We start from the raw sequence: 21,421 nt of genomic DNA, 5'->3' as shown, positions 1-21,421 counted from the left end.
GTTTGGGGAGATTGGTCGCCGCAAAGACGAGCCGATTAGTCGCCAGGCACCAAATCTCCCCAAAACGCCCAGTGTGGCCTTACCCTAAAATGACTTCACTGTCATTAATACTTGAACTCCTTAATAGATCTCTGGCTTATGATAATGTGGGTTCTGCTCTCCTACTTGACGCTCTTCATTTACTTTATCTTAAAACGTTTTCATGGTGTTTTCCCTATCTATCTCAGTTTCCCTTCAGCATTTTGGCATCCAGCTACACTTCTTCCAGGGTTAAACTAGTTGTCAGCCTCAAGCTTCTGTATTTGGGCCTTTCCCTACCCAACCATTAAAGGAATAGTAACACCAAAAATGTACAAGTAATGTATAAGTAATTCCAATATAATGTACTGTTGCTCTGCATTGGTAAAAGTTATGTGTTTGCTTTAGAAAGACTACTATATTTTATATAAATAGAATGTGGAGGTGGCTATTCAATTTGAAAAAGGAGAAAAGGCACAGTTTAGTCAGCAGATAACAGGTAAGATCTGTAATAGAATACAATGGGATTCTGCATCTTTTGTGTAACCTGCACCTTGAATGGCTGCCCCCATGGCTACTCAGCAGCTTGTTTATATAGTCGTGCTTCTGATGAAAACACACCATTTGTACCAGTGCAGGGAAACACTTATATTTCGATTCGTACGAGGAGATCTTTGCGTCTATGGCCATCTTAACTCTGCTGCAGCTTTCAGTTATCCAACAGGTTTTTGTTTGCAGTTGGTACTTCTGTTTTAAAATGCCTCTAAATTACAGTAATTAGAAATATCCCACGTAACCAAAATCAAATATCTTAATTAGGGATTGAAATATCAAAGGTTTATACTCACTACCAGTGGGGCTGTTAACTTTACCTTCAGTTATTTTGCTATCCCCCCCAGCAATTTTTATCTGTGAAAGGAAAGGGAAAAATCATCAGTATTGTGAAAAACGAATTCTATAAAAAAAAAAACAAGTGAGGCAAAATTTCTTGTTTAAGCCCTTTGGAAATAGCGTATTTAATCTCCATATCCAGTAGGCTTCACATTTTTTTTAACATATCTTTTTTTATTTCGTGAACAAAATGGTAACAGTACAATCTTGTCATTGCGTCATTTTTCACATTTGGTGCTTCATATGTAATAGACATTGAAAGACATTACAACAATATGAACTTGCAAAAGCATAAGGTAAGTATTACAACTTCACTTAAACAACAGGAAAAGGCAAAGAATATAAACCAAAACCAATAGTAAAATAAAAAAAAAAAAAAAAAAAAAAAAAAAAAAAAAAGGGGGAAGAGTAGGGAAACCTGCATAGTTAAATAGGGCAGGGTAGGCAATAGCGCGACTACAAAGAGAATAAACGGGTGGCTCTCAAATTGCTAAGTTTTCCCTAACTGGGAAACCGGTGTGTTATGACAGGTTGTATTCTCAATGACTCTGAAAAAGTAGAATTACTCGTGGGAAGAAATTAAGTTAAGGAAACAAAAGCAAAAAACCAGAGGATTTCTTAAAGTTCTCCCAAGGTTGCCATATATCGTCAAAAACTTCTTTTTTGTTATCTGCAATGGCTGTTAATAAATGCATTTCCTGAATGTAGTTGAGTCTAGAAATGAATTGAGTTATTGAAAGCGTAGGGGAAACCCAGTTAAGTGCAACAACCCAGCGTGCCGCTGCCCATATCTGAAATAGCAAAGCATTGGTAACTTTATTAAAATCTGGATTAGGGTGAGGCTTCACATTTTAACAATGAAACCATAAAATCATTACCTGCATTTTTGTTTACCCCTTCAAGCATCTGAGCTGAGACACACCATGTTTAAAGGAACAGTAACACCAAAAAATAAAAGTGTTTTAAAGGAACAATGTACTGTTGCCCTGCACTGGTAAAGCTGATGTGATTGCTATAGAAACACTACTATAGTTTATATAAACCAGCTGCTGTGTAGTCATGGGGGCAGCCATTCAAGTACAGGACACACAGTAGATAAGGGATAAGTTCTTAAGAATCCCATTGTATACTACAGAGCTTATCTGTTATAGTCTTTGTAACCTGTGCCTTTTCTCCTTTTTCAGCTTTGAATGGCTACACAGCAGCTTGGTTATATAAACTATAGTAGTGTTTCTATAGCAATCACATCAGCTTTACCAGTGCAGGGCAACAGTACATTATATTTTCATTACATTAAAACACTTTTATTGTAGGTGTTACTGTTGCTTTAAGTTCAAGGCAGTAATGTCTTTTTTTTTATTCTCTTTGTTTTCCTTCCTGCCTTCTACACTCTCCTCTTTTTCTTCCAGTTTGTAATTTCTTATTAAGCTTTTGTGCTCACTTAATCTAACCCTGATTACCCTGGACGTCTGGCCTACATAGCCAAGGCCGAATGGGCATTTAAGCAGGTAAACTATACCTTCAGTGCAACACGTTGCGAAATGTCTTAATACAATATTGTTGTCATTATTTAGATGTTTACAAATCTCTCCTCTTATTACACAAGGCCCACAACTGAAATATGGAAAAGTGCCAACTTTTTTACAAGCAGGTTTTTAACCATCATCTCCTTAATATCTGTTTTTGTGACACAATCCACTATACTTTTACCCCTTTTGTAACAGAACAGGAGTTTCTCAATAAATAATTTCCCAAAGGTCTCGTCATTCTGATCAGTGTTTCAAAATGACTCTTTTGACCAGCTGCATCTAATGTGCGGCTCTGTTAAAACTCTACTGCTCTGCATTATTCATGCACATCCTGTCCTCATTTTGTCACTACATGCCTTCATTCATTAATAATCAGATGATAATCACATTAGCCCACCTGGAGATACAAGGGGTCATTTACAACTTCATGTTTAATGTGCACGAAGCAATTGTAGGTTCAAGTATCCATGTTTATTCTACCCACGGTGCAGCACTTTTCCCATAATTCCAGTATAGTGCAGTTGTGAGGGGGAGATACTATCCTGATGTATGCGAATAAACCACAGTTGGGCAGAATATCTTTGTTGTTGGGTTGGGTAATGGAAGCAACTTTCCAGAATACAAATTTCCAATGGTTTTGTAAATATTGTTCCTGATTATTCTCTAGACTTCTAATTATCATTATTACTGATTTATCTGTAGCCAACTGATTAATAAACCCGTGAAGAAGCAGGCATTGTGGGAACTGGAATCTTGGTAGAAGGATATCAAGCTTCTATGACATTGTTTCAGTAGTTAGAAACAGTGCAAAGAACAGCTAGGGACATACATAGCTTTCAATGGCAATTACATTAAAAAAATACAGTAACTGTCATGATTTCATTTTTAGAAAGGGGTTTAGAACACCATTTTCTCTTTTTGAGCAAAATAGATTTTCGAGTTTATTAATCCCTTTAATGTCAGACACAACGGGATTCACTCATAAGATTCTTGCCTAGCAACACCGCCATTCATATTGCTGTTATAACATATTGAGATTTCTGTGCAAATTTTGGCTTCCCAACGTTACTCTGTAATCAAACATCAGAAGGAAGAACATACGGCTGTTTCCTTATTCTCTGCTTGAAAAATTGTTTGAATGCTTCCAACTCCAATTGCAGGAACAAAGAACAAGGAGACAGATTTACATAGACCAGAGAGGATTTTCATCTCCTGATTATCTTGCAGTCATTGAGCCAATGGCCCTAGAGAGTTGGGGAATGGAGATAAATCATCAAATTAAATCTGGTCCTAAAAGAGGAGTTGTTGTATTCATTTTGCAGCACCAGCCTCTGCAGACCAATTAGAAGGAATGAGCAGTAAATATGAAGTGGTTCCTGTTGTACAAGGCCAGAGCTATAAACAATGCATTGCAGTCCATGCAATAACTACAAGGGTGATATTGGTTTGTATGAAGGGCAGATGAGGAATGAGGCTTAAACTAGTATCTTCCACTGAGGTCCTTCATCATTTTGTTGCATTTGATATGCCCAAATTAACTAATGTTTAAGTAATTTTTCAAGTAATTCAAGCCTATTTTTTAGATAAGGTAGACATACATTAGAAATATATGATCACACAAGTGGTAAGATGGATGAGCAGGCAGTGCATTTCATCTATTCTGAGGGAAGTCCCATTAGACGAGGCCCTAGCTAGTGAGCAGGTCTGGGATTAAGGGTGGTGGTTTCCCATCCAGACAGTTGCCTTAAAAAGATTAACAGTTCCTTTAGACCCTCGTAGAGCAGGTGGGATTCCCCTGTAGTATCAAAGTAAAGTTAAATCCCTGTCAAGCCTTTTTGTCGTAAGGAGGGAAGCCCACAAAAGAAACATTTAGCTCATAATGGGGTGAAAGTATGGGGTAAAGGCCCTGCAAACAGAGGTAAACAAGCATTATTGTTGGCTCTGTAACTGTTTATTTTGAGAAGCAAGACTCATCAGTAACATAGCTAATGAGCAGTCTGTGGTGTTGATGAGGTGATGGGTTTAGTACCCTAGTGGGTCCACTACTATTGAGGGAAGTGAGTGGGAAGGCTTTGAGGCAATAATTGACTCAAGAGGAAACTTCGGGTGACTTTGGAAAACAAAGCACTCAGAGTGCCATCCCACCGGCGATTTAGATTCTAGCCTGGCAGGAATACTTTTCAGGGAGATTAGTCACCCGAAGAAGAGGCAGTTTTTCGCTGGGCGACTAAATCTCCCCGAATCTTAGCGTGTGTCACCATCCTAAGGACTGTCCACTTTAAATGTTCAATCCACATTTGATAGTTACCATGGCAATAGTTTACCATTTACAACAGTAGCAAGTACTCAGTAGAGTTAAAACTGTTTCCTCATTACACCCATTGTGTGTTTGCTTAGGCATGATTTTCACATGTTTAATTCAATATTTAAACTTCAGGGGTGTTCAGTCAAGATGGTGACTCCATATATGTTGGTGGGAGAGGACCCACATCTCTGAGCGTATGAAAAGGCATTTAAAACTATATTTACAGTACAAGTATATGATCCCTTATCTGGAAACCTCTGAGCTTTAGGAAGGACAAATACCATAGAGTCTATTTTAAGCAAATAATTCAGATCTTTTTTAAATGATTTCCTTTTTGTCTTTAATAATAAAAAAAAGAACCTTGTACTTGACGGTACAGATATGGGACCTGTTATCCAGAATGCTCGGGACCAGAAGTTTTTCTGGATAAGGGATCTTTCTATTATTTGGATCTCCATGCTTTAAAGAGATACTGAAACCAGGAAATAAACTTTTTAAATATCTATCATAACATTATCTTTGAATGCTATTTATAATTTTGCCATAAAAGTATCTGCCCGATGCTTTTACATTACCTTTCTTACCACATTTTTTCCCTATGAGGGGGCCATATTTGTGCAGCAGTAGTCTGTTAGCATTAAAAACTCTAACTGACAGGTTAAGAAGGGACAGTCAGCTTTAGGAACTTCAAGTAACAATTACTTACAAAAGCTGAACTATCATGAAAAATGATCAACATGACCTATAGGTAACTTTCCGGGGCCAATTCACCAAGCTCAAGTGAAGGATTCGAAGTAAAAAAACTTCGAATTTTGAAGTGTTTTTTGGGCTACTTTGACCATCGAATGGGCTACTTCGACCTTCGAATCGAATGATTCGATCTAAAAATCGTTTGACTATTCGACCATTTGATAGTCGAAGTACTGTCTCTTTAAGAAAAAACTTCGACCCCCTAGTTCGCCACCTAAAAGCTACCAAACCCAATGTTAGCCTATGGGGAAGGTCCCCATAGGCTTGCCTAACATTTTTGGTCGATCGTTGGATTAAAATCCTTCGAAACGTTCGATTTGAAGGATTTAATCGTTCGATCGAAAGAATTGCGCTAAATCCTTCGACTTCGATATTCGAAGTCGAAGGATTTTAATTTGGCAGTCAAATATCGAGGGTTAATTAACCCTCGATATTCGACCCTTGATGCATCGGCCCCTGTATGTAGATTAATATTTTGAAAATAACATTTTTAGTGTCAGTGTGACTTTAAATCAACCGAAAATCATTTAAACATTAAACAAACACAATAGGACTGATTTGCCTCCAGTAAGGATCAATTACATGTTAGTTGGGATCAAGTACAAGGTACTGTTTTATTATAACAGATAAGAAGGAAATCATTTATAAAAATCTGAATTGTTTGATTAAAATAAAGTCTATTGGAGATGGCCTTCCTGTAATAGGGAGCTTTCTGGATAATGTGTGTCCTGATAACAGATCCCTTACCTGTACCTAAGCTGCATAAATTTATATGGTTGGAAAAGCAATCCTATTGGTTTTAGTAGACTTATACTAAGGTGAACCAAGTTACTGAAACCCCCTTATCAAAAAAAAAACCCCAGGTTCAAAAATAGATTCTATACCTGTATATTCATGACATTTTGTTAATAAAAACTGTTAAAAACAGTTTATGGAATACATAAAGTATTTAACATTTTCCAGTGAATTAAATGCTAAAAGTATTACCTTTTTAGATATCAAGTCATGAAACATGGGGTATTGGATATAGAGTATAGGGCAACTGACAAGAATTACAATAAAGTGCTTAGGATAGAGATTTGTTAATGAACTGTTATGTATTAAGCTGCTATTCTCTGTTTAATTTATATGCAAGTTCCTTTTTTCATTCCAGAACAGATGGTCTCCCAGACTCACAGAATTTCACTCTAAATATCCTATTTTTGTCCGTCTTACATTATCGGTATTAGTTTTTTTTTATGCTGACTTGGTATTAAAAACATTTCTTCCATCTGTCCATTCCAGTAGAACTCCTTCTGCAGCGATATGTGAAAGAATGAAATTAGAAGAGGCTGGGCAGGTTCTCACACCCTAGTGTGAAAGATTAATGTTCCCCTTATTGGAATTCACACATATTGATATTGTGTGCCTATTCGCTAACCACAGTAATCCATAATAAGGTAATGACTGTTTCATTATTAGATTAATGAGTATGCGTGTTAATGAATGATATGTCAGAGCCTCAGGAGAACACATAAAGGAGCTGCTAATACTGCGAGCCAAATGTATCATCATAAAGAAACACTAAGGTAACAGTGAAACTTCCATATATAAATGTATTTTATTTGACCTTATTCCACATAATAAAAGTAAGCCATGATAAAGCAGCAGTCCTCCTTATCAGCTGAGGAACAATGAGAGGAATCCATGGATACTATATATGGCCATTGGATTTCCCTAAAAGATAGGCTCATTCAGTTTAAATGTATTCACCAAATATACATTACTCCCACTAGACTGGAAAACATGGGTCGGAATCCTGGTGCCATCTGCCCCAAATGAGGAGAAGTGTGGGGAGGGGCTTCCTTCCACCACATGACCTTGTCCTGCCCACACCTAGCCACATACTGGAGGGGAGTAGTAGATTACATGGTTATTGAATTGGCCTTCCCTTGTATTTGATCCCCAGAGCTTTGTTTACTAGGACTGGTGGATGACATCCTTCCACTGAAAAAAAACTAGATCACTAGCACGATAGCTTTTATTTTATACCAAGAAGTTACTCATAATCAAATGGATGGCACCCCAGGCACCTACAGTACCAGCCTGGATTGCATTAGTCATTAAAACCCTCTCTTTGGTCAAATTGACCTACAAAGCCCAGGGCTGTCCAGAAAAATTTGAAAAGGTCTGGGATCCCTGGCTGGAAGTCAACCCTGAAGCCCAGTCTGATTAGCCCATAACGACTTATAGTAACTCACTTACCTGCATCGATACCAAACAGTAATACTCGGGTATTTCTTATCTCATCCACCACCTGTCGAATGTTTGTAATACTTATGCTTACCTGTACAATGTATTTGACATGCTTTTCTTTTCCTTTTTTCTTTTTATTGTTACTGACAAAACTGTAACATTATTGCTCAGCCTCTTTCTAGTTTTCTTACCATACTGTTTTAAATTGCAAAATATAAATAAACACTTTAAAAAAACCATGATTGTGGTTAAAACCATTTTTGAACATCGCAACCCCCCGCCCACCATGTTCTATTATGAAGTGATGGATTCTGGGACTTGACGTCCCTCTGCTTTCCATAGAAGGTGGTGCACAGGACCTTTGGAAACGGGAATTTCAAGACCTAGAATCAATAAATTACGTGTATATATTTTGTCCCTTGATATATGAGAGTTTTAGCCACAGAGAAGGATTACCAAATATCTCTACCAAAACCCTGTACAGGTATGGGACCTGTTATCCAGAATGCTCGGGATAACAGATCTTTTCAAAATTTGGATCTTCATACCTTAAGTCTACTAGAAAATCATAGTTTTGCTTACAATAAAGAATAATTACATTTTAATTGGAACAACTGTTTTATTATTACAGAGTAAAAGGAACTTTTTAAAGATTTGGATTATTTGAATAAAATGGGGTGGGAGATCGCCTTTCCATAATGTGGAGCTTTCTGGATAACAGGTTTCTGGATAATGGATCCAATAACTGACTGTACTTTATAATGCAATTAAAAATCACTCAGATGACATTGCTTAAAGGGTACATAAATAAGAGGTTTTTAATTGTGCTTGGAAAGTGTGCTCAATAAGTTGCGTACAGAATGCTTTGCACAAGCTGTCCACTGAGCACAAGGCAGACGTAATTGGATTTGTTCTAAATATGGGTCCTGTGTTTGGTGCACGATTAATGTGCACTGACATACACCCAATAGCTTTCAACACATTTTACAAGTGTCTGTATGTATCCATCTTAAAAATCACGCTAAGGTGACTTCAGGCAATCAAGGGTATACATTATCTGTTTTAATCTAGAATTATTCATTTATAATATATCAAGATGGACCAGCGCACCAATTTCTTCAATCACCAATATTTTATTGCAAAATCACTCTGCATCCCTGTTGTAATGTTGCAATAAAATATTGGTGATTGAAGAATTGGTGTGCTGGTCCATCTTGAACTGTTATACATAATTAATTGACCAAGCACCCACAAAACGGATAACATGGACAGAATGCAGGTACCTCCGGAATCATGAACTCACCTTTCTAGATGTACATATCATGAAACTACGGAGTAATTTTGTTACTAAAATATATACTAAACCCACTGATCACAATCAACTCCTAGCCTATGATAGTTTCCATCCTCCAGCAGTAAAGAAATCCATTCCAATTAGTCAGTTTACCAGAGTTTGTTGTATCACAAATGAACCTTCCTTACAGGAAAATGATCTCACCAAAATGCGATCTAAATTAAGGGGTAGAGGGTATCCCACAGACATTTTGGATGATAGTGTTGCCACCGCTAAAATGAGGCCAGGCGCTGGGACACACAGTTTGAAAAAAGATGGTAAAAAACAAAATACACAACGCATAACTTTTGTTGGTCAATACCATTCCCAAAGTGAACACTTCCGGCAGATACTCTGCAAACATTGGTATCTATTAAGAGATGCTTATCCCACTGTGACCGATTTTAACCAGATGCCTATGATGTCATTTAGGAAGGTGTCACGGCTGGCACCCAATAACAGAACAAGTGCCACCGTTGGGCTTCGCTAGGAGCCCTCAGCTTACTTGGGTGCCACCTGGACTTAACGAGGGGTGCAAGGCGAGATGTTCTGGCTGGCAAACGGGCACGGCTGTTAGCAGAGTCTTTTTGGGCCGAAGGTCACGGTACAAAGGATGAGGCAGAATCGTAGTCAGGCAGGCTGGGTCGAGGCAGGCAGGTAGCAAGGATCGTCAAACAGGCAAAAGGGTCAAAACCGGGTCATCAATCAAAGGGTTAACAGAAGAGTAGTCGTAAGCAGGCAAAGGTCAGGATCCAGAAGTCAGAATAGTCAAAATAGCCAGGCAGGGGTCACAACAGGAATCAGACAGGTTCAGAAGAAAGAAGACAAATAGCACAAGGCTCAGGAGCACCAGGAATACAATCCTATCACGGGCAATGACAAACAGTAAGAATACCCCTTTAATACTTTAAATTTTGCGCGCTGACGCCATCGCGCATGCACCTTCAAAAGCCGGAAGTGCGCGCAGCGCGTGCACTAAGAAGAGGCCAGTGCACGTGAAGAGGAGCGGCGCGGCGGGCGTCCCCGCCGCACCACTAGACTGCCAGGGCAAGGTATTTTTATTACAGAAGGGTTGTACTCTGGGTAAAAAACTTGTACATGCAGAAGTAGCTCCTTCGCCGAGACAAAACACGTTCATGGGTCCTCCCAGGGATGGTATGTTTCAGTGTAGGGGTTGTTTTCAGTGTAAATTTGTTTTCACAGGAGATACGTTTGAACGCATGGTGGCTCATAAGACTTACAAAATCAGGGGACCCTTTAGTTGTGACACTAGTTTTGTTGTTTATATGTTGGTTTGTCTGTGCAACTTAATCTATGTTGGAGAGACGATCCAGACAATCAGGGACAGATTTTCCCAACACTGTTGAACCAAATCTGTCTCTAAACATTGCCTTGAAAAAGGGCATTTGGCTGATGACCTTAGATTCAGAGTGATTCAACTCATTCCACAACCCCGAAGAGGGGGGACAGGGTTGTGTTACTAAGAAAGGCTGAGGTACAGTGGTGACACCGCTTAAAGTCATTAAGTCCAACTGGACTAAATAAAGACTTTGATCTTTATGTATTTATGAACTGAACGGTGGGTTATTTACTCTTGTCTTTTCCTGTTGTATATACTTATATTTGAATAATGTGAATGGGCCACTAAGACTTAGATCTAAATGAAAACATGTGTTCTAATGATGTTTCAATTATGCTAGCATGTGTACCAATTTTTAGCGCTGTATTCTACATTTAGGGCACTTTGCCCTCTCACAATATGGCCCATGTTGCTGTAACTAGTGGAGACACCGAGACCACTCGTCATATGACGCGGCAATGCCCATCACGCTGCGCTGTTAGATGACTGGTCACATGGGCTCCGCCGCTTGCAGACACAAGGAGCTTAAAGACACTACTATCAATCGTGCCGGTTTACTCACACAGAGTTAAGCTTGAGAAAGGGTGCGAATGGCGCACGAAACGTGGCAATACCTCTGTGCAGATGAGTATTCTTACTGAAATCTGTTTTATTATGGACAATAAATGCTATGTTTTATTTTTCACTAACATGGTGTGCGACTGCATTATATATATAGATATATATAGATATATAGATATATAGATATAGGGCCTGTTATCCAAAATGTTGGGGACCTGGGGTTTTCAGGATAAAACTGAGTTTATGGGGAACAGCCTTTCTGTAATACAGAGCTTTCTGCATAACGGGTTTCTGGATAATAGATCCTATACCTGTGTGTGTTTGTTACAGGGTTAAAACAATGATTTTCATGCACAATGTACCACCATTCAATTTAGATCCCATCTTCTAATTGTACACTGCTCACTGCCCCCCATGGAAATCTCAAAAACTTTCTCTGTCCTGAACAGCTCCCAGTACCTTTGCTTTGATATACAAATCCCAGAACTATTCGTGATAGTTTTACTACATGCCATACACATAGGCCTCAACATATTTTTTTTTCTAAAAGACACTATGAATGGACCCATGAACTATAGACCTCTGTGCAGTGAGCATTACCCAATTTTATAGTCTTTTCTCTATACAGCTTCACATGAAAGGTTGCAAGAAGGTGATTCCACACTGTACCTAAAGGGCCCACCATACTCCCTACGTCTGGAGCTTCAATGGTAGTAGCCCCTGTTCTTATGAGCTTACAAACTCACATCTTCATTCCGAAAGAAACTGACATGTAAATATGGTCCTTTCCAACTACTGGTTTATTCCATACCTTCCTGTAACAGAGAATGTTTTTGTGGCAGGTTAATCACAAAATGATTCTCTATTTGTGCCTGCTGCTTCCTATATTCTCTGAATATATAATCCGCAAGCACAAATGGCACTGTATTAGCACCGTGGTGCATGGCTATGAAATGCCAAATCATTAATGGACTATTAACAATCATTAGCGACGTTCCTGGGAGCTAATGTTCTTTTAATGACTCTGAAGGTTTATGAAAGAAGTGGACATCCCTAATGGCTGCCCATTCAGTTAAAAAATGCAGCTTTTAAAAATTCTTTGTGATTTTTCCTTTAAACCATAGCGGAAATGCAGTGATCCAACTACTTATGCGCTGTTCTTTGCAATATAATTTCAGCTTGTACAGTGGGGGAGTATGAATACAAGTCCCAATTTATGAGTCTCCAGCTGCTTTTCTTTCCCTTGCTTCCATGACAAATGACATCATAGAGGGGGCTGTTGGATATACAATTGCTAAGAATAATGCACAGTTGGGTTATTGCACCTGCTTGTTATGTTTAAATGAGGTGAGCACTTTAAAAGCTCTTCCAGGTGGATCATTTAAATAGTCATTAAGGTGTGAATAAAATGTGAGATTGGCATGTTTAAAAACCCAGTTCTGTGTAAGTTCAATGAAAGATGTCTACTTAGGAGCAATTAGAACAAAGAATAAATGTATACTATATTATTGGCTTACCTTCACCCGGAAAATAGTTACTTTCCAACCCCCTTGCACTCAAAGATGGACCCTTAAATATATGATAAATAATGTGTGCACTATCTTTGTGGTGAGCATGAGGAACAAAGTCATGAAAAAATTTTGAAACACAGCAACATGTTACCCAAATGCATAAGTTAAAGCACTCACACTCACCTTTGGCCCTGTGCCTTAATATGGTCAAGCGTGACTTTTAATAGCCTAATAGTTTACAATAAGAGGTCTGCTGTTCCTATGTACTGTATAACACACCTTTAATAGCTTGTAAAATATATATTGTTAAAGGGAAGATATGTGTGTAAGACACTCCGCTGGTCCGGTGCATTCTCTTACCTTAACATGCTCTAGCCGACGGGTGCGTTCCACACTGGTGTGTGCTCCTTCAGACGTGTGACTGTGCATGCATGGTGACATCACGACTGCCAAAATGGTGCATACTGAAGCTCTAGACACCATCTTTGTTTAGGTTTATGCACATTTATGCTCTTCTCCTTTCCTCTTCTTGTTTTGGCTCTAAAACTCCCTATTTAAATCCTGTCTCTCATCGTAGCATTGCCCAAGCTGGCTTTTGGTTGTTTAGATCCTGCTAAAGCCTTGTTTGCTTGTGTATCCCTGGTTCCTGACCTTTTGCCGGACTGACTATGTTTCTCGCTGCCTGCCCTTGACCATTTGTCTGTATTTCACTACATTTTTGTCTGATCCTTGCCTGTTCCGCATAATCAAAGTCTGATATCTGAGGTTAGTGGGATCCCAGCTAGGAACACCGTTGAAAGTTCCTAGGTCCCAAAAGGGTGTCTGTGAAAACTGGGACTGGTTGGGCTCTCCTACTTTACAGATGAGTCAGATTTTTGCCAGCAGCTTTCTCCTTGGTTCCTGACTAACTAGTACATTACATTGTCATTGTTTATAATTGCTGCTTCAGAGCAGAGTTCCATAGGTTGTTTGAAAGCACTCACATCACTCCCTAGTGATTTCTATCATTCGATTTTTCAGTAGGGGCTAGTGATGTGCGGGCTTGCCCGATATCTGAGGGACCCGCAAGGTTGGGCAGGTTCGGGCCGACCTCGCACTTTTCTCTGCAGGTGGCAGGGCGGGTTGAGCTCTTCTCCCGACCCACACATCACTAGTAGGGGCCCATTATTCCCAATATAATACAATAATAGCAACTATTCCTTTATCTATTTTTCTTAAGTATTACTTTAATCGTCTATAATGTGTACACTTTCACTAATTGTATGGCCCACTTCATCTGAAAATTATTACCAAAACTGATAACTGAACGAATCCAACCCCATTTCGTAACATCATAGAATTACCCAATTAAAAAATGTAATTGATATTTTTGTAGTACAAGGGCTGCTCTTGCACTTCTGCACCAGAACATGGTGCTGAACCAGTTAGGCACCTCATTTTTAATTACTATTTTCTATTGTATAAAGAAACTTCATATTTTCAAAGAGGCTCTTGCAGGCCCACTGTAAACAGTATGAGCATGGATTTCAAATCCCTGTATTTTACAAAAGGAATCTGAGTAAAACCATACCACAGTTTTCATTGGTTAATTTATTTATTATGGAAAAAAGGTATCCAACAACAATAGCTGTCCCTTTAATGCACAAATAAGACCTAACCACCACCAACAGGGCTTGTTTTCACCAGTGTGGGCTACACTTACACCCATGCATGCTTAACAGAGAAGCAACCTTCTGCCTAAGTAAATTAAAGCCCCTGAATTTGGACTGACAGCAATAAGAGAAGGTTAAAGCCCTACTCTACTACACTTGCATTGGAAAGAGTAAACACATTGTTGTACCCATGCATTTTCTAAAAAGCAAAATTTATGGCTGAGATAGTTGCTTATAATAATATTCAGACCACACTCACTCAGACAAGTCCACAAACATCAGTTAACATACCATATTTAATTTAATCAAATCTACATATATTCAGAAACACAATAAAATCCCCAAAATTGCTTAGAAAATTTAAAACAATAAAACATTTTTATCAAATAGCCCTTTATCTAGGCTGACAGTGTATATTGATTTGCATATTTATTTTTGTCTGTACATTAGGCTTGAAAGTTGTACTACCCCAAAAGGAACTGGTACATTCCACCTTTATTAAATGTCACTGCATAAAAGTTGTTTTCTGACCTTGGGTAGGAGGTGTGTTATTCTCCACTCTGTGCACAATGTATTTTGGGAGTGCGGTGGTCCATCCCAATAGGCTGTTTGAGTTCAGTTTAATGTTTTTTGTGCATGATGCCTGCTTGATTTTGGTTCCTTCAAGTTATAAGGTATAGCTTTGGTACATAAAATTACTCCTGGTGGACATATTGGTGGAATATTGTTTCATATATTGCTGTTTCTCTTCCATGCAATCTGAGGTTCCGTGCCATTTTTTGCAGCTTTTACCACAGACACCTGTGTTGAGGTTAGAGTGTATTTTAAACTTAATAACTTTGAGGGGGCTTCTACCTAGATTTAAAGGGGAACCATCACCCAAAAAAATTTTCAAAATCCTATTTTATCACATTAGTCAAGCAAAATGAACTTTAATTACACAATATAAATTGTTTGAATCTTGTTTCCTTCAGTCTGGGAATTCATAATTATAACAAGCAGGCAGGAGCAATTTTGTGGACAGTGTTATTAAGACAAGCCTTGCATCATCTCAGAATCTTGTTTGTGCACCAGAATGGGGGAAACTATGTCCATCCCCATGCACTGGCTACACAATTAAATGGTGAAGAGACCTGGGGGAATGTGAGGAGAGCAGTGACATCTAGGATGTGCTGAATGGAAAGTGAAAGTGATTGTCTGCCCCACCTCTATGCCTAAGGCATAGAGGAGGGGCAGACAATATTTGATTGACAGCTGAGATTTTTAAATGAGTTTACAACAGGTGTGAATGCTTTAATAAAAAATAATAATTGGATTTAGTTTTTGTGTCTGGGTGACAGGTCCACTTTAAGTGGGAGAAGACGAGAGCCGGAACTAAGGGTAGGCAGAAGAGGCAGCTGCCTAGGGCGCAACAATTGGGGGGCGCTGGGCAGCTACCTCTTCTGCCTACCCATAGACCAGACCCACCTGGAACTCACCCTGCCTGCTAAAACGTGATTTGTTAAAATGTAAAATGAGCAGTGAACTAAAGTATCAAATAAGGCTGAAGTAGGAGGTAGAAGAAGGAAAAATACAGTGACTGAGAGGGGAGGTTGGAGCACCAAAGTAAAATATGTGCTTTGCAGAGGAGCAGTAAATTACAAGTACAGAGAGGGTAGGAGGGAAGTTTGAGGAAGAAGATGTGAAAACAGTACGGAGGAGCAAGGAAGGAGAACAGAGAAGTGAAGTTGGAAAAGGAGATGGAAAAGTACAATGACTGAAGGTGGTACACAGAGCACAGGAGTTAAATACGCACTTTACAGAGGAGCTGAGAACCTAACAGGCCCACTAGAACTAAATACCTTTCCACAGGACAGCCTCATAGGTCTAGGTCTTGTGAAGAAAAAAGTTAATTTAATCAACGTTTCGGGTCCTAAACGTGAGCTGTCTTCAGGAAGTGAACGCCAAACACAACTATATATACACAAAGCAATTATCAAAAGGAGCGCCAAAGTTCAGCATGACGCTAGAGGTAGGCGTGCGCCGTTGAGTGACATCATTAGTGGAAAAATACAGTGTAAACATAATATAAATTTCCTTGTTATAAAACAAACAAAGTGATTTAGTGCAATCATATGGTGATAAAGAATTCTTAACGTGTTTCGGTGATGTTTAAAACCAAATAGGAGGCAGTCCGATCAGTGTTGTTCTGAGATCTGGGACATTACCTCAATACAGCCACCACCAAGGAGATCCATCAGCTATCGACGGGTACTGATCTATCGCCACCAATGACAGGTACGGTAAAGCACGTATTGATAAGCAGACCTTGTGTTATAACTGAGCCACTTACCGGAATTAGCGACACGGTACTAGCTTCGCTCATATATATGTCCATAGTGCGTGAAATCGGAACAGGCCATTCAGCACTCTTTTCTGCTCGCCTGTTTGTGTTTGGCTTTCACTTCCTGAAGACGGCTCACGTTTAGGAGCCGAAACATTGATTAAATTCACTTTTTTCTTCACAAGACCTATGAGTGCGGACTCTTTCTGTTTATTTATATATATATATATAGAGAGAGAGAGAATTATTTAAATATCATTTGCATATTGAAATATATTATTCAAAAAATTAAAAAAATAAATATACATATTTCTAAATATCAGAGTTGCTGGTAGTGCATAGTGCATCTGATATATTAACTACTTTCTTCCAATGCACTAGGGGGGCCTCTGTTGATCTCAGTCTCTAGTACAAGAGTAACTAAATTAAATTTTATACTGTACGTGTGTGTGTATGTTTGAGGAAAGGCTAGTTATTCCATCCTGCCAACATAAAGAAAGAGAACAAAGAAAGGCCAGTGGTAGGATTGTAGTAAAATTGGTATCAGATACTGTATATCAAGTCATTTAACGAATGGTATTTGAGAACTGTGCCAGAGAGACAGAGACACCTCCCAAGTGCGCAGTAAGACACATTTTAATTTAAATACTGTACAGTGCAATTTTATGCTGCTACCAACATCTAACGTTACCATGGCAACTACCAATCAGAAACTCTCAGTAGAAGGCAGCCATCCTTAAAATTATTAGGCAATCAATCCAGTCCTTTGCTTTCAGACCGGAATGGCAAGATTTGCGCTATTAGGGAGCTGTACTACAAGTAAAAAACACACTTGCATCTCTTTAAAGATATTTTCCACCAAATTATAAAAGTTCTTGCTGATCATTTGTGTGGAATTGTTAATTGTTTTTGTCTTGGGAGGTTTGATAACGCTTTTCACACTATCACAGCCTACAGTAAGCTGGAATAGCTGTAAATGCATTTATGTGTTACCCCAGCTTGATATCCAGACTTACACATTCCAAAGCTTTCTTATTTTGGACATCTACAAGAGGTGATTTTTATGCTATCCCTAATCTAACAGTCACAAGTCTATGCTCACCTATTCAAACATCTATAATTCTGAGCCTTGTAGTTCACTAAAACAAGCAGGAAAAGGTTAATGATTGGGGGTACCCTAGGCTGATGTTAGCAGATAACTGCACCAGCCCAGGGATCTTCTTAGCAAGCTCCATGGAGTGATCCTCATCTTACACAGCTATGTCTTCAATGCTTGGCAGTAGAGTGAAGAAAGCCAACGTTTTGCTTAAATGTTTGCTTTCCGCTCTACAGTGCATGTGCACCCATGCAGGAAGTAGGAAGCAAGAAGATCAACCCTTGGTTCATACTACAGAAGTAGCCTGATATTGGTAGTCTATAGCTCCCATTGCCCATTAAACTGGAATCAAAAATCCACTATTTCCATTATTATACAGTATATTAACAATTGACATACACAACTGTACAAAATTTAATTTTCAGGACAAAAGCTATGAGCAGGTCATTTATTGTTGTAGTCCAGGTACCTCCCTAATGGCTCCAAATCTTAACAACATATTTCGATTACAGTAGAAGTTGTAGTCATACATTTGTTACAAATTCATCACCAGTTGGAATGAGTGAAATATTTTGCCACAAAAAAAAAACACCCGTAGGCTCTAATGCGAAACATGGAACAAACTGCTAACATTTTTGATGTAGGAATTATGTCACTTCTGGTGACCACCATTAAAACACAGTTGCGTCTGATTCTTCCTCTTCTTGTGTCTATGGACACAATCTTTATGGACATACCACCAAGTTAAAAGCTCCAGAGTTCACCAGCGTCAATATTTGCTAAATGCGGTAGAAGAGGCAGGACGGAGGCAATGACACCTAGCATAACTATACTTAAGTGAAAAGAGCATGATTAGGGCGAAGTACCTTTAATAAACGGCATTGATATGTGCAAAATTTGTGTCCATCTAATGCAAACACACATCCACCTGCATGTGTAAATGACCCTTGTGAACACAAACATTTTGAAGTTTTGGCAACTTGCAATTGATTCCGGTGGAAGAGTAAAGCTGGCCATAGATGCAAAGATCCGATCATTCGAATCCTCGAACGATCGGACTTCCCCATCTCCCGACCTGGCACTAACCATTACGATCAAATAAAGTAGAAAAGAACAGATCAGCCGATGTTCTGCCCCTGACAGCAATCGTACGAAAGTTATGTCCGACCAAAGCTAGTGACAGTCTCCCACTGAAAATCGTACGATCGGCACTACATGCAGAGATATTACCCGCAGCCGACAGAAATCTTTTACCGTAACCTGTCCGATTGACCAAACGACCGATCTCTGCCAGAAGAAAAATGGCGGGATTCTCCACACACTGTCCGAAAATAGTACGAATCCTCAATTTGTACGATAGGATCTTTGTGTCTATGGCCATCTTAAGATTTGCCCAAGAATGCTAGTTGATCAAGCAGTTAACCGACAATGGGGAATGAGATTAGATACTGAGGTGAGTTCAGCTGCTGTTTGCAGTAAACAGTAGGAATGCAAATGAAGGGGATCCTATACAAACCATTTAAAAATCGATATATGATTGGTATGACTTATGTTACAGAGTAAAACAAGTGCATTTTCCGATGCAGAGTTCCTTCACAGAATATCTTTATGCATACAAATATGCTTTAGTGAACCTATAACTAATATAAATATTGGATATTACTGTAGTTAATTGTAAAAGCTGGAAAGAGTTATAGGAAGAAGGCAAATACTTTAGAAACTGTAAAAAATTAAAACCAGTTGAAAAGTTGGTTAAAAAAACTAAAACTAATTATCTTGAAGGTGAACCCCTTTATTATGGACTCTATGGCATATGGCCTTCTTGATAACAGGTTTTCTGGATAAGGGTTCCCATACCTATACCTAATTAGCTTTAAAGGGGACCTGTCACCCCCAAAATCTGTATAATAAAAGTCCTTTTAAAATGAATCATGAAACCCAAATTCTGGTTATAAACTCATTTAAAACTTTCAGCTGTCAATCATATATTACCTGCCCCTCCTCTATGCCTAAGGTATAGAGGCGGGGCAGGCAGTTACTTGCACTTTCCATTCTACGATTCCTAGATGTCACTGCACTCCTTACATTCCCCCTCCATCTCCAACATTTAATTGTGTAGCCAGTGCACGGGCATGGGCATCAGGTGCCCTGTTATGCTGTATAAACAAGATTTAGGCATGATTTGGCAAGATTTTAGCTTGCCTTAATATCAGTGCCCCCAAAATGGATGCTGCCTGCTTGATGTGATTGTGATTTACAAGACTAAAAGAAATACAATTTAAATCATGTAAATGATATAAGTGAAGTTTATTTTGCTGGAATAACATCATAAAACAGGATTGAGAGTAAATGCAGTAACGGGCTATAGCATGCAAGTTCAGCTCTTGATTATTCAGTTGTTGCAGTTGATATTATTGGTAGGAGATGCTGGGTAGTTGCAGCTCACAACAGCTGAAAGGTTTGATATTCCTTTAGCGAGTAAACAGAGGAAATACAGTAACAATCACTGTAAGCAAAAAGCTATGCTTGGAAATGGCGCAGGTAAATGGAGGTCTCTTTATCAACAACTTGTTCATCTTAGTCCTGTTTGGCACCCTGCAAGGTCCTCTTGGGAAATCAGCATGCAAGATGGACCTATAAATTCCAGATACATTTTGTGGTTGATAAAAGCACTTGTCAACCCTCATGCTCACAAGAAGCGAGAAGATGGAATTTTTTTCTGGTTAGGTTCAATTTGCTTCCCACGTGTATCCCCTGTGCATTAAGAGCAACCAAATGAATGTGCATCACCGTGGGAATTACTCTCCCAAGAAAAGTCATTAAAAAAAACAATGACTGTTACTTAGTGTTACTTAGTATTTTTATTAAACAGTATATGTGTTGTGGAATTGAAGCATTCCTTTAGCCTGGTGCAAAGGGCATAAATTAAGGTGCCACGAACCAGAACAGGCATGCTGTGCTTTTTCTTATGATGAGATCTGATTAACAGTTACATTGCGATAGTATAAAGGGGTCGGCATACCCAGGCAGAGTGTTTTTTTTAAAAATAATATTACTAGAATGGCTCATGAAACCTAAATATATTTGAGTTGTTCCTCTTGGGAAGAGGAGGTGTCAGTGGATAATGATGTATATTGATTTCAGCACCCTTCTAATGGACAGCTACTGAAATTACTCCAAGGGGTGTTCCCTCAAGTCAAAGTATGGCTGCTACGATATGATCTTGAATCCAAAGCAGTTGCTATATATTAACAGACAGGAGACACAAGCAACTTAATTATGGTCCATTGAGCTTCATTGGTCCCATGAAGTCATTCGTAACTATTAATAATTGTTGACCAAAAGGTTTAACTGGAAACAGACTGGAGATGGCGACTCTATACCCCAATAATTGACTGATAGCTATTATAATACCAATATTCACGTTTTAATTTCCTTGTAGTGTATTCATTGTTTCTGTGTGCTTTGAGAAATAAAAGAAATAAAGGGATTGTCTTTCTGAGGCATGACTGTGCAAGCATTTATTTGTAGGCTGGTTTGCCTGTGACTTAATTATTTGGCATTACCCATAACTCTTCAGATACAGAAAAAGGCAAAAATCTGTGTAGTAGCCCCTATTCCATACCAGTTAAAATTCAAAGCAGGTCTGTGCCTGTGTTTTATTCACATCAGGGTTCCACTGAGACAAAGCAGTTGTATTAGCATTTACATTTAGCATAACAGAAATGAAAGTTTGCTTGTTTAAAATGGGGGCATACTTATCAAACTGTGTAACAAACGTATTTTATGTCCCTTCTTTTTTTCTACTTGTCACCTGATGCCATTGAATGTGTTACCTTAAAAATAATGGCTTGCAT

This window comes from Xenopus laevis, chromosome 8L, assembly GCF_017654675.1.
Source record: "Xenopus laevis strain J_2021 chromosome 8L, Xenopus_laevis_v10.1, whole genome shotgun sequence".
NCBI lineage: Eukaryota > Metazoa > Chordata > Amphibia > Anura > Pipidae > Xenopus > Xenopus laevis.
The sequence above is the reverse complement of the archived record's forward strand: the minus strand, read 5'-3'. Positions refer to the sequence as shown.